The sequence below is a fragment of the Euprymna scolopes genome, chromosome 19, assembly GCF_053919585.1.
Source record: "Euprymna scolopes isolate OS-2025 chromosome 19, ASM5391958v1, whole genome shotgun sequence".
Classification (NCBI taxonomy): domain Eukaryota; kingdom Metazoa; phylum Mollusca; class Cephalopoda; order Sepiida; family Sepiolidae; genus Euprymna; species Euprymna scolopes.
In genome coordinates this window covers 38,878,111-38,891,951 of record NC_136500.1, presented here as the reverse complement: position 1 = coordinate 38,891,951, position 13,841 = coordinate 38,878,111, and the positions used below count along the sequence as shown (strand labels likewise).

Here is a 13,841-nt window from a genome sequence, read left to right as displayed (position 1 = left end):
TGAATCTTCCATTGAAAAATGAGGTTTAATTATTAGGTTGGTGCAAAAATAATGTCGGTTTTTGACATAAAGTTGAACGTCAAAAAACGACCTATTAATTACTTACTTATTTTTATGGTTTCTTATTAAATGATTGGTTTAATTTCACTATTACGCTAAATTCTATGTATGCATAATTCCTACATTCTGCATGATTATGTGGAATTTAAGATGGAAACATTTTAGCACACACACATATATATATATATATATATATATATATATATATATATATATATATATATATATATATATATATATACTCGTGCTGGTCAAAAAAATAGAACATCATGTTTTTTAGCGCTAAATTCTTATTGAGGACGATCTGTGAGATGTAATTGGTGCAAAAATATCCTATTATGCTAAACTAACTGAGATAGTTGTTTTATGACAGAATTTTATTTTCATATCATTTGCAATGTCAGTTTTTGAATATTTTGGGTTTCAAAATAATAGAACAAGGCAGGTAAGTAAACAAAATAGTTTTTTTATTAATATAAATACAAATAAAATTAATCAATATTTAGAAGCAGCACCTTTTGCCTTGATAACAGGATCAATTCGCCGGGGCATGGAATCAACAAGCTTCTTGCAATCCTGTGTAGACACTGAATCCCATGTGTTCTGGATTGTAATATTCATGGCTGCAAGGATAGTAGGTTTTTCTTTGCATGAATATTACAATCCAGAACACATGGGATTCAGTGTCTACACATGATTGCAAGAAGCTTGTTGATTCCATGCCCCGGCGAATTGATGATGTTATCAAGGCAAAAGGTGCTGCTACTAAATATTGATTAATTTTATTTGTATTTATATTAATAAAAACATATTTTGTTTATATACCTGCATTGTTCTATTATTTTGAAATATGAAATATTCAAAAACTAACATTGCAATTGATATGAAAAAAAAAAAATCTGTCGAAAACAACTATTTCAGTTAGTTTAGCATGATAGGATATTTTTGCACCAATTACATCTCATAGATCGTCCTCAATAAGAATTTTGCGCTAAAAAACATGATGTTCTATTTTTTGACCAGCACGAGTATATATATATATATATATATATATATATATATATATATATATATATATATATATATATATATATATATATAAAACTGACCTTGTTGGTGTGGGTGCAAGAAATTTCTATCAAACTCCTTTCTGTGTATTTGGTCTATAGAGTTGAAATTTGATATATAGGGTATTCGGACCTGTAGCACACTTTCGATTTGGTTTTTAGCCGGCAAAAATTGCTGCTAAGGGGTCAAATTTATAATAAAACAGTTGCCCTTGACAGGAGTAGTCGAGTAAACATGTTTACATGCACAAACCTACATTCATAGGTTAAGCAACCTTATTTTTTAACTATCTCTATGCATATAAGCGTGGCCCAGAGGCCAAGGAATGAGGTTGGAGATTTGTATGTTTCAATTTTGATTCGAGCTGATGGCACCCAGGTCATATTTTTTATTTTTTAAATCGCTTCTTTTTTTTTTTTCACTCTATTAAGCCATGATCATAAAACCCTTAACAATAGACAGAGGATTTTAAGCATAAAACGTAGGAACATTATGATAGTAAGCCAATACAGAACTCCGAAAATGTGACAGTGATACATGTTTATTCACACAATTCTGAGGCAACACATTCAAAACTGCAGAACACATTGCGAAAGGAGATCGCTGGTTCATCTCTGAACAAACAATAGTGTGATTATGCAGTCTAATGTGAATGCATATCGTTGCAGATTAAGCATTGTGCTGAGGCAAGGACCATGAAATAATCTGTAAGTGACAGAAGCAACTGTTACATTCCAAGGAGTAAACAGTAAATCTAATCCAAGCAGATTATATACTCCAGAGGAAACAGAATAGTGGCATAGAATATGTAGTATATATATGATAGTACCACAAGTATAAGACAAGTGGTTGTCAAACCTGAGATTGCTAGATATTATTACTCCCAGATAATTATGACATTTCGAGAATGGCACAAATGTGTCTTGAAACCAAATCCCATGGACAGGAACAGATTGTTAAATCAGAGACCAATCGGTTAGAGAGGCAAAGTCAATCCATACTATATGTCAGGAATCACAGTTGAATTCATCACATCATTTAAACCAAGGGGAAAAAATTGCATGGTCTAACGTATTAAGAGGAGGGTTCGATGACAGCACACTAAATATATCAGGCACCGATGCTAAAATAATATCTAATAAAGATGGACGTCTAGTACCATCAGGAAATCTTGTTACAGTCTTTACAATTTGGGTCAAACCAAAGTCAGTACAAAAGTCAGTCAGATAAGAAACATTATGATTATCTGGGTTAGGGTTAGGGTTATCTGGGTTGGTTGCTAACCAATTTGAGTTCTGTTGAAATTGATCAGTATCATATATTCAGCATTGTGTGATACATGATATAAGTCAATAGATGATTTGATGTGCAGCAAAATAGACATGTCAGCACTCGGTGGTTGATATGCAAAATCAGTCAGCAAATTTGTTGAATGGGTAGAAATCGATAGCCAAATAAACTTGTGATCTTTTCGTTTGAGGGAATCAAGTTGCTTAAAAATGGCAATGTTTTTAACATAGCTCAGAAGATCCCCATGAGAAGCATTAATGTATCGATCTCTGCATAAAATGACATATCCAGGAATATCCACTACACAGTTAGGCACACTAGAATTTAAGAACATTTCAGAAACAAAGACATACAAAGGAAGGCCAAGCAAAACATGTAATCTGAGTTCATCGAATTTACTACTAACCCATGAATATTATTATATCAAAGTTCAGACATTTCCAGCAGCTATTTTGAGAATGTTGAGTTCCTCTATGTATCTGGAGCATGTTGAGTTATTTGCAGGGTGTGAGCTGCTGCAGTTGCAGCATTTGGGAGCGTTAATGCATGCTGGTGACATATTACAGTCAGGGCTGCCACAGTTGAGGCATCATTTTAATGAGTAACAGACAGAAGTAATGTGGCCAATACATTGGCAGTTGAAACATTGAGGCGGCCGATGAACATGGTAGTGATGAAGTCCAACGTAGAAGCCATGTGAGAGAATGCAAGTGTATAAAACCTGATCATCAAATGTAATGCTGGTGAATTTGGTGTTGTGTGGTTTAGTAAGCAAGAAATTTGTGATGCATTGATATTCAATGTGAATGCCAGCTAGGAAATAATCTTTTGACGAGTTTTTGTCAAACCTGTGTGCGATGATGGTGGTTGTTTTCGAGGCGATGGTTGCTTTTTCCATTTTGGATAGTGATGCTTTTTTTCCAAGGAGGTCAGCAGAGATGTTGTCAAGAACAGAGTTGCGTTGGTTAGCAAGGCGGCATTCAGTGAGCAATTTGCCACTGTTAAGGAGTTGAGCATAGCTAATCATTGGAACTTGGACAGGACAGGGGGCAGTGATAGACTGCTTGATTTTCAGAAAAGAGAAACAAGAGAGATCGGACACTTTTGAAACTAGAATGGACCACAAGGGGTCAGCACGGTAAACATTGCATCTGCTGGGATGAGAGTGACGAAGTGCATAAGAGGTATTACTATTTGTATTTTGACCCACAATCTTTGCAAACGTAATTTGAGATTGGGCCTGACAGTGAGAGAGCTTTCTATTTGCCTTGGTTATAGAGCTTCGTTTCCAGAGAAGCAATCCAAGCACGGATCATTTTCTTCAAGTGATCAACAGAGAAACTAGTAACAATGTTATGCCATGAGAGGAAAAGTCATGGACAACCATGTTAAACTAAAAAACAGAGCAATTAAGATTATTTCACTGCAATTTATCCTGAGCAGCTCGCTTTGTTTTCGGATCGCACTCATGACAGAGATAAATACCAGAGTTATCATTAATGAGCAGGCTGAGATCATGAATTGAGAACCCAACACCTTCATAATGAACATAATTGCTGCAAACAAAACATTTGACATCCACATCATGTTGCAGACATGTGCACCAGCACTGTGCCATAGTGAGGGAAGAATTACCCAAATACTCGACTACAACAATCTTTTTTGAAAATAAGTTCTTATTTTTTCATTGTTGTTGTTTTTTATTGGCAGAAATTTTAAAGCACGAAAGCAAAAGTTACTTATATATTAGGTACAATATAATAATCAATAAAGAATTGACTCTATAATAATAAATACATAATCTTCATGAATTAAAATATCATATTTAAACATATCTTATGACCAGCTGACCAGCCAATGCCGGGCGGTTTGCTAGATATTATATAGATTAGTAAATTTGGTGGCAGACGAACAAAACTAAAAGCTTTTTTAAGGTTAGTAATATAGAAATATAAGTAAATGTTATACTTTAATGCAGGGGTCCCTAAAGTTTTCGAATTGGGGGAGGGCACATATTGCAGGCTGTAATTAAAATAAAAAAAAAATGATCTGGATGTGTTTTATACTGCTTTACTTATTAGCTTCTTTTTTTTCTTTTTTTTTTTTGAAACTGGTTCTCCAAAACCTCATTTTTTTAATCATTTTCTGAACAGAAAGAAAAACCACCACACTATTTTCACACATTTTCATTTAAAAAATTTTTCCTGAATATTTTTATGTTTTCAATAAGTGCTCTGTAAGCAGGATTAAAGACCGTGGCAAGCCGAATCTGATTCATGGGCCGCAGTTTGTAGACCTTTGCTTTAATGCCTAAAGTAGAAACCAAAATATGATACGGCTATATTTTATTCGTTATAGAATTCTCAAGTTTGAGGATTGCCAGTTTAGAATCACAAGCGTCGTTATTTAAAAAAAACAAAACATAAGAGCAACACGCGGTAGAAGGTAAAAAACAAAGTTTGTTTGGATTTTTTGTTCAATATGTTATTGGGTTCTTCGTAAAAAATGGGTGGTGGGGTGGTATCATTCATCACCAACAAGAGCAGTAAGGTACCTTCTTCCCTTCACTAGCCTCTGGGAGACCCTTGGGCAAGGTCTAGTGCCTACTTCCCCCCCTCCCTACTACCGATCAGCATATATAAAATCACGGCAGGCAGATGATGGATGGACTGTTGAGCAGCCTAATGGATTTTGGTCAACTTTCCATCGTGTTCAGCAGATGATACTGATTTAGGTATGATGGTTAAAACTTCCAGCTATGTATGAGCACTGCCTCTATAACAAGTAATTATATATACGTCATCTTTTTGCAAAGAACATCACGGTGAAACAAAATGTTCTAAATTCGGTCAACAGCATTAATGGAATTTCCAGCCATGCTTCACTCGGTCGGTAGGGTAGATGAAGCACAACAGGTGTCACCTGATCATCTGCAACAAAACCAATCTTAGATCAGCACATGAAATGTACAAACCCTGCTCAAAGAAGGAAAATTAGACAATGTGAAGCAAGAAACAGAAAGAATGAAATTAAACTCAAGCTTTCAGAGATGACATGGAAATGAACAGGTTGCATTACATCCGATACACAATCATTTACTCAGGAGGAAATCTACATCAGAGAGGAGTAGGAATTATCTTAGATTATGAAACTTTGAAGGCTATGAAAGGCTTCTGGACCACCAGTGACAGAGTTGCATTAGTCAGGCTGAAGAGTACACACTTTGACATTGGTATTATACAAGCATACGCACCAACAGCCAACAAGGACGATGCAAAGGTGGAAGAATTTTATGAATTCACTGATAGGGCATTAAACAAATGAAGACCCAAGATATCAGAATCACCATGGCAAGTTTTAACTCAAAGATTGAAAAAGAAAGACCAGCCACGACTGTTAGTCCTTTTGGAATAGGTGAGAGAAACGAAAGAAGTAACAGCTAATTGAATGGTGCAAGAAACAGAAGATGGCAGTAATGAACACATGGTTCAAGAACCATCAAAGGAGATATTTGGACTTGGAAAAGCCAAGATGACAGAATCAGAAACCAGATTGACTGTAGGGGCAGACGGTAGAAGCGATCATAATGCACAATGAGACTGAAACTAAAAAAGCTCATGAAATTGAAAAGAACAGCAAAAGTTTAAATAAACAACAAGGATATCAAACAGATATGCACAATTAACGTCAGAAATAGATTTGAAACGTTGGATCGACTAACAAGAGTGTAAGAAATGTGGCAATTAATAAAAGACAGAATTATTGAAGCAGCACAAAATGAAAAAGAAGACAAGAAATGGATGAAACCAGAAATAAAAATGGAGGAGAGAAGGAAAGCAAAAATACAAAGAACTGGACAGACTGGTGAAGAAAAGCTGTAATGCAGCAAAGGAACAATGGATAAATGTCTAATGCACTGAAATCGAAAAGAACACAAAAATTGACAGCAAACTTGTGCACAAGAAGATCCAAAAACTGATTGGAAAAAAAGGACAAAAAAAAAGTATTAAATCCAAAGATGGTAGCATTCTCATGGAAAAAAGAAGATATTTTTAACTGATGGTTTGAATCTATACAAGAGCTGTACCATGCATGATGAGATCCACCACCCGAAATACAAAGAAATCATGTAGGCCTTGTGATACTCAAGAATGAAGTATGCAGTGCTTTCAGAAAAATGAAAAAAGGAAAGGCATCATTGAGCTGGTTACTGTTCTTGAGAAATTGGGACTCAAAGCGGTAACGAAACTGGTCAACAATATATATGAAACATGCATTGTGATGGAAGATATGAAAAGGTCAGTTTACATTGCTATCTATAAGAAATCAGCTACAACAGACTGAACAACATCGTACAATCATCCTTATGAGTCACATAACTAAGGTTCTTCTACGTGTGCTCATGAACAGAATGAGGAACAAGATTCTGTTAGAAATATTTGAAGTATAATTTGGTTTCATGACCAATAAGAGTACTCGAAATGCAATTTTCGTCTTGGAAACCCTCATAGAAAGATCCATAGAAATACAGAAATACCTATACTCGTGCTCCATAGACTACTCAAAGGTGTTTGACAAAGTACGATACAGAGATTTGTTTGACATTTTGACTTGGCTTGACATCAACCGAAAAGATTTTAGTGTCCTCAGAAACCTCAGAAGCAGCTAGCAAGGGTGACAATGATTGCAGCGCCTACAGACTACAGAGGAGAGAGGCAGGGGTGTGCTTTCTCGCCTGAGCTCTTCAACATTTACAGCAAAATGATTTTACACAAAATTGAAAATCAAGGTGTCAGTGTGGGTGATCGTAACATCAACAATTTAAGACATGCAAATGACATTGTACTTATTGAAGACTACAACGGCAAATTGCAACGAATACTGATGACAGTGACAGATGAAATTGAGAAGGAAAGGCTGCAAGTTAACGCTAAGAAGAGAGAATGCATGGTTATCTCCAAAACTACTGAAGTACCAAAATACAATATCAAATATAAAAGTCAGACCATTAGATATGTACTATCACATCTGGTGGGGAGAGTGACGTGAAAATCAAGAAAAGAAAAGTGATGGCAGAATCTGCCTTCCATAACATGGAGTGCATCTTACAACCTAAAACTGAACACAAAAATCAAAATTTTGAAGACATACATGTGGCCAATTCTCTACAGTTGCAAATGTTGGACAGTAACAAAGGCAGCTGAAAGTCCTTTGGAAGCAGTGGATATATGGTTTTTAAGGAGAATTCTACGAATCTCATAGACAGAAAGGAAGACAAACAAAGAAGTTATGCATAAGGCAGAGTACAACAGAGTACTACTCAATACAATGTGACAGTGAAATTTCTTTGGTCATTTTGTGCAGGCAGACGGCTTGGATAAAAGCTTTATATTATGAAAAATTGCCGGAAAAAAGAGCAGAAGAAAATAATGAACAAAATTCACTAACAGTCTCAACAGGGTTTAGTGGAAACACGGCTATAGATCTCATCAGAAAGACCGAATGTACAGGGGACTGGAGATCCATGATAATCTGTGTCTACAACAACAGACCTGATCCCCGAAGAAGAAGAATTTTTACATGAATGTGCTCAGTTAGGCAGTGCAGCTGAACCTACAATAAGCTAAAGTAAGCATTTCTCTGCTTTATCTACTTAAAAGATTTAAGGCACATTTAGTGGAACTCGGTAACTCCTTATTGGCTGATGAGATTTTGTGTTATTTTCTTATTAAAAGGATTGTTGCAGAGTATTAATCTCCGCAGTTAAAATTAACTTGGCAAACAGTTTTGCACCACTTTTATAACCTCTTAAGAACATTAATATCAATATACTAACAGTTCCGTCTGGCTTTGCTCGGGCCCTATGTACTGTTCATAACTTTATGTGCATATGTATATAATAAAAAGTGTGCATATGTACGGTAATGCCTTTCTATATAACAGGCTTCCTTGACTATTATAGAAAAAAGTTGGTAGAGACTGCAGAGGTAAATTTTTTTACCCCAATTTTGACCCCTTAACATTTATTGTTTTGGGCTCAAATCAAATTAAAATGTTTGACCCATATCCAGGTAATCTACATCTAAAATTTCAAGTGTTTAGATCTAAAATTGACGGAGGAGTTTGGTAGAGTCTGCAAAGGTCAACTCTTTCAACCATGACCTCTTGGCAGCGAAACTTTCGCCCAAAAACTGATTAAAAAGCTTGCTGCTTGTTTGAGTACCCTTTATGTAAAATTTCAAATGTTTAGACACAAAAGTGGCTGAATAGTTTGCTAGAGGCTGCCAATGTAAAATCTTTTGAATTTTGACCCCTTGGCAGCAAAATTTTCAGCCCAAAACCAATTAAAATGCTTGCCCTATGTCTGAATACACTTTATGTAAAATTTCAAATATTTATACCAAAAATTAGCTGAGTAATTTGATAGAGACCTTAGAGGTCAAATTGTTTTTAACTTGGACCCCAATTTGACCCCTTAGCATTTATTGTTTTGGGTTCAAATCAAGTTATTAAGTTTGATCCATGTCCAAAGTACCTCAAGTGTTTAGACCCAAAATTGACGGAGGAGTTTGGTAGAGTTCTTAAAGGTCAAATCGTTGAACTTTGACCCCTTAACAGCCAAATTTCTAGCCGAAAACCAATCAAAAAGATCTTCCCAAATCTCAATACCCTTTATGCCAAATCTCGAGTCTGTAGACAGAAAATTGATAGAGTTTTTGTGTCGGGAAATGTACACAAACAGACAGACACACACACACATACATTTTCACTTTTATAGATATACAGATAATGCTGTTAAACCTTATGTCGAGAATACTTTCGATAAAAATTCATAGCATAATTTTGATTCTAGAAAATGTCTAAAATTAGAGTCTTAAGACTTAAGTAGTTTTGTGAAGAAACTGAAATTCAGGAAATCTTGTACAATTTTTCTTGAATGAGTATGAATGAAATTTAACGAAACTATTAAATATTTTGAAATGTAAATGCCCAAATGACGCTCCCTAAAAAACTTTTAAAGTACTTCAAAGAAACTGAAATTTTTGGAACATTTATCCATTTATTTCTATATATAAATTAGTACCATGTGTGTGTGTGTCTGTGTGTAAAATTCTCCTACAGCTCACACGACTGGACCGATCATGACCAAACCTGGCCTCCCACCTAGAGATGGTGCACACCATTTTTCAAGGTCAAGGTCAAAAGTTAAAGTTTGCATAAAACTAAATTAAACTAAATATAGCCCACATTACCCATCCTAAGTCCAGCTATGTTCCAAAACTCATGATGATTGGTGAATGGGTTTAGGAGTGAATCCATTACACACAAATATATAAACATATACGCATGGACATCTATCTATATAAAATAAATAGTAGATGCATGTGTGTGTGTCTGTGTGAAAATATTTAACCGATAAACTCTTAAACTACTGGTTACATTGCAGTGAAATTAACAGGAAATAGTAAACGTTTATACTAGTGTTGGGATGATTAATAGGGATCAGAATCGAGAATCGGAAAAATCAGAACTTTTGAGGGTATCGGAATCGAAAAAAATTGTGCATATTTGCCAATGCCAAAAACCGATTCTTTTAATTGTATTTTTATGGTATTTTCTTTATAGCAAAATCTTCCACTGCTGGTAATAATGATAAAATAATGAATACGTGTTGATTTTAAACAACGGTAAAACTAAAATAATGAATACGTGTTGATTTTAAACAACGGCAAAACAAAAATGATGAATACGTGTTGATTTTAAACAACGGTAAAACTAAATAATGAATACGTGTTGATTTTAAACAACGGTAAAACTAATATAATGAATACGTGTTGATTTTAAACAACGGTAAAACTAAAATACTGAATACGTGTTGATTTTAAACAATGGTAAAACTAAAATAATGAATATGTGTTGATTTTAAACAACGGTAAAACTAAAATAATGAATACGTGTTGATTTTAAACAACGGTAAAACTAATATAATGAATACGTGTTGATTTTAAACAATGGTAAAACTAAGATAATGAATACGTGTTGATTTTAAACAATGGTAAAACTAAAATAATGAATACGTGTTGATTTTAAACAATGGTAAAACTAAAATAATGAATATGTGTTGATTTTAAACAACGGTAAAACTAAAATAATGAATACGTGTTGATTTTAAACAATGGTAAAACTAAAATAATGAATACGTGTTGATTTTAAACAACGGCAAAACAAAAATGATGAATACATGTTGATTTTAAACAATGGTAAAACTAAAATAATGAATAAGTGTTGATATTTAACAAGGGTAAAACTAAATAATGAATACATGTTGATTTTAAACAACGGTAAAACTAAAATGATGAATACGTGTTAATTTTAAACAACGGTAAAACTAAAATAATGAATACGTGTTAATTTTAAACAACGGTAAAACTAATATAATGAATACGTGCTGATTTTAAACAACGGTAAAACTAAAATAATGAATACGTGCTGATTTTAAACAACGGTAAAACTAATATAATGAATACGTGTTAATTTTAAACAACGGTAAAACTAATATAGTGAATACATGTTGATTTTAAACAACGGTAAAACTAAAATAATGAATACGTGTTGATTTTAAACAATGGTAAAACTAAAATAATGAATACGTGTTAATTTTAAACAACAGTAAAACTAATATAATGAATACATGTTGATTTTAAACAACAGTAAAACTAAAATAATGAATACGTGTTGATTTTAAACAACGGTAAAACTAATATAATGAATACGTGCTGATTTTAAACCACGGTAAAACTAAAATACTGAATACGTGTTGATTTTAAACAACGGTAAAACTAAAATAATGAATACGTGTTGATTTTAAACAACGGTAAAACTAAAATAATGAATACGTGTTGATTTTAAACAACGGTAAAACTAATATAATGAATACGTGTTAATTTTAAACAATGGTAAAACTAAAATAATGACTACGTGTTGATTTTAAACAACGGTAAAACTAAGATAATGAATACGTGTTAATTTTAAACAAGGGTAAAACTAAAATAATGAATACGTGTTGATTTTAAACAACGGTAAAACTAAAATAATGAATACGTGTTAATTTTAAACAAAGGTAAAACTAATATAATGAATACGTGTTGATTTTAAACAACGGTAAAACTAAAATACTGAATACGTGTTAATTTTAAACAACGGTAAAACTAAAATAATAGATACGTGTTGATTTTAAACAACGGTAAAACTAAAATAATGAATACGTGTTGATTTTAAACAACGGCAAAACAAAAATGATGAATACGTGTTGATTTTAAACAATGGTAAAACTAAAATAATGAATACGTGTTGATTTTAAACAATGGTAAAACTAAAATAATGAATACGTGTTGATTTTAAACAACGGTAAAACTAAAATAATGAATACGTGTTGATTTTAAACAACGGTAAAACTAAAATAATGAATACCTGTTGATTTTAAACAACAGTAAAACTAAAATACTGAATACGTGTTAATTTTAGACGACGGTAAAACTAAAATACTGAATACGTGTTAATTTTAAACAACGGTAAACAAAAAATAATGAATATGTGTTGATTTTAAACAATGGTAAAACTAAAATAATGACTACGTGTTGATTTTAAACAACGGCAAAACAAAAATGATGAATACGTGTTGATTTTAAACAACGGTAAAACTAAAATGATTAATAAGTGTTGATATTTAACAAGGGTAAAACTAAAATAATGAATACCTGTTGATTTTAAACAACGGTAAAACTAAAATGATGAATACCTGTTGATATTTAACAACGGTAAAACTAAAATAATGAATACCTGTTGATATTTAACAACGGTAAAACTAAAATAATGAATACCTGTTGATATTTAACAACGGTAAAACTAAAATAATGAATACCTGTTGATATTTAACAACGGTAAAACTAAAATTCATAGATCATCCCCCAACAAGTGTTTTTTTTTTTTTACATTTGCGAAAATATCTGTACATTTAACATGTGTTTTTACGATATACGGTAAAAAAATAAGTCTATAGTTAAATATTTAGAGATTTATAAAGAATCAGAATCGGTAATTGTATCTGAATCATCCCATCACTAGTTTATACTGAGTAAAATCTTTTTTTTTGGATAAATAATGCTTACAGACATATATCAGCAAGTTGAAATGCAAACCATTCATGTTTTTACTTCTTTCTGCGCATGGTCAAATTCAATTAATTTCTTTAACTCATTTAAAATTAAATCTTTCTTAACTATCTCTCGGTAGCTACATCAGTATTATATATTAGGTACAATATAATATTCAATAGATAATTTTTTTTTTTTTTACACATTGATCACCACTTATCAAGGCCCGGAAGCCACTCAGGGATAAGGGTTATTGCAAGTACATTACGTTAGTGAGGAGATTTGCTGAAGTGTTTACTTAAGGGGGCGGTTCATTAGGAATTTGTTAACATTGGACTTGAAGACATCCAAGTTGTAGTCCGGAGGGAAGCAGGCAGACGGAACAGAGTTCCACAGGCGTGCAGTTCTAAGAAAGAAGCTTTGTTCATGGAATCCACATTTTGATTTAGGCACAGATATAGAGTGGGGGAAATTTTTCACTGTGGATTCAGCTAGACGGGTGTTTTTCGTGAAAGATTGGCGAGGGGGGACCAGAGATTGGAGTTCAGACGAGCATCTGCCATGGAAATAACGATAATTGTTCTATAGTAATGAATACAAAATCTGCATGAATTAAAATATAATGTTTGAGCGTATTTTACAACCCGTCAAGGCCAGGCAACACCCCCTCTTTCCGTTAGTCTTATATAAATAGAGATGATGTAAATTATTTTTTATTGTTTTGGTTTAAGTTTGGAAAATTTTTGCGAATCCAAATTTATCTAATGGATTATTATAAAGGAACAGTAACAAATTTTTTTAGCATTACCGAAATGTTATCCTTAATCAGTTATTCCAAAATATATAATAACATATATTTACCACGTAAACTATGTTGAAAATAAAATGAGGAAAATATCATATATGATTTTGTTTTTACGTGGGAGTTCTTTAAGTCATGTGACTTATTTTATAGGTTATGCAAGGTTGAGAAACACTAACAAGTGCTAAGAAGTGCATTTCAGCTCTTTGAAAATAAGGAAATCTACCCGAAGACTAAAAGTTCCGTCCTCGAGGCCTTCTTTCTGTTTTCTTACCACTGAGCCATCTGTATGCACTCAAGGTCGAGCACTGATTTCAAACGCTAAAAAAAAATTGAATGCAAATGAGATGAAGAATGTGAGAAATTTGGCACAAAAGCAAAAAAAAAAAAAACAACAACATTTTCTTTGATTAGAGATGCTTCCACAAAAGTGCTTCAAAATTGATTTCCTAACGCTGCGCATCATT

General features: G+C 33.1%; 1 protein-coding gene across 1 annotated transcript in view; it reads left to right on the top strand.

The window, feature by feature from the left end:
- LOC145303538 (choline/ethanolamine transporter flvcr2a-like) overlaps window positions 1-13,841 on the top strand; it is a 254,786-nt gene that overhangs the window by 156,724 nt on the left and 84,221 nt on the right. The window lies entirely within an intron of this gene.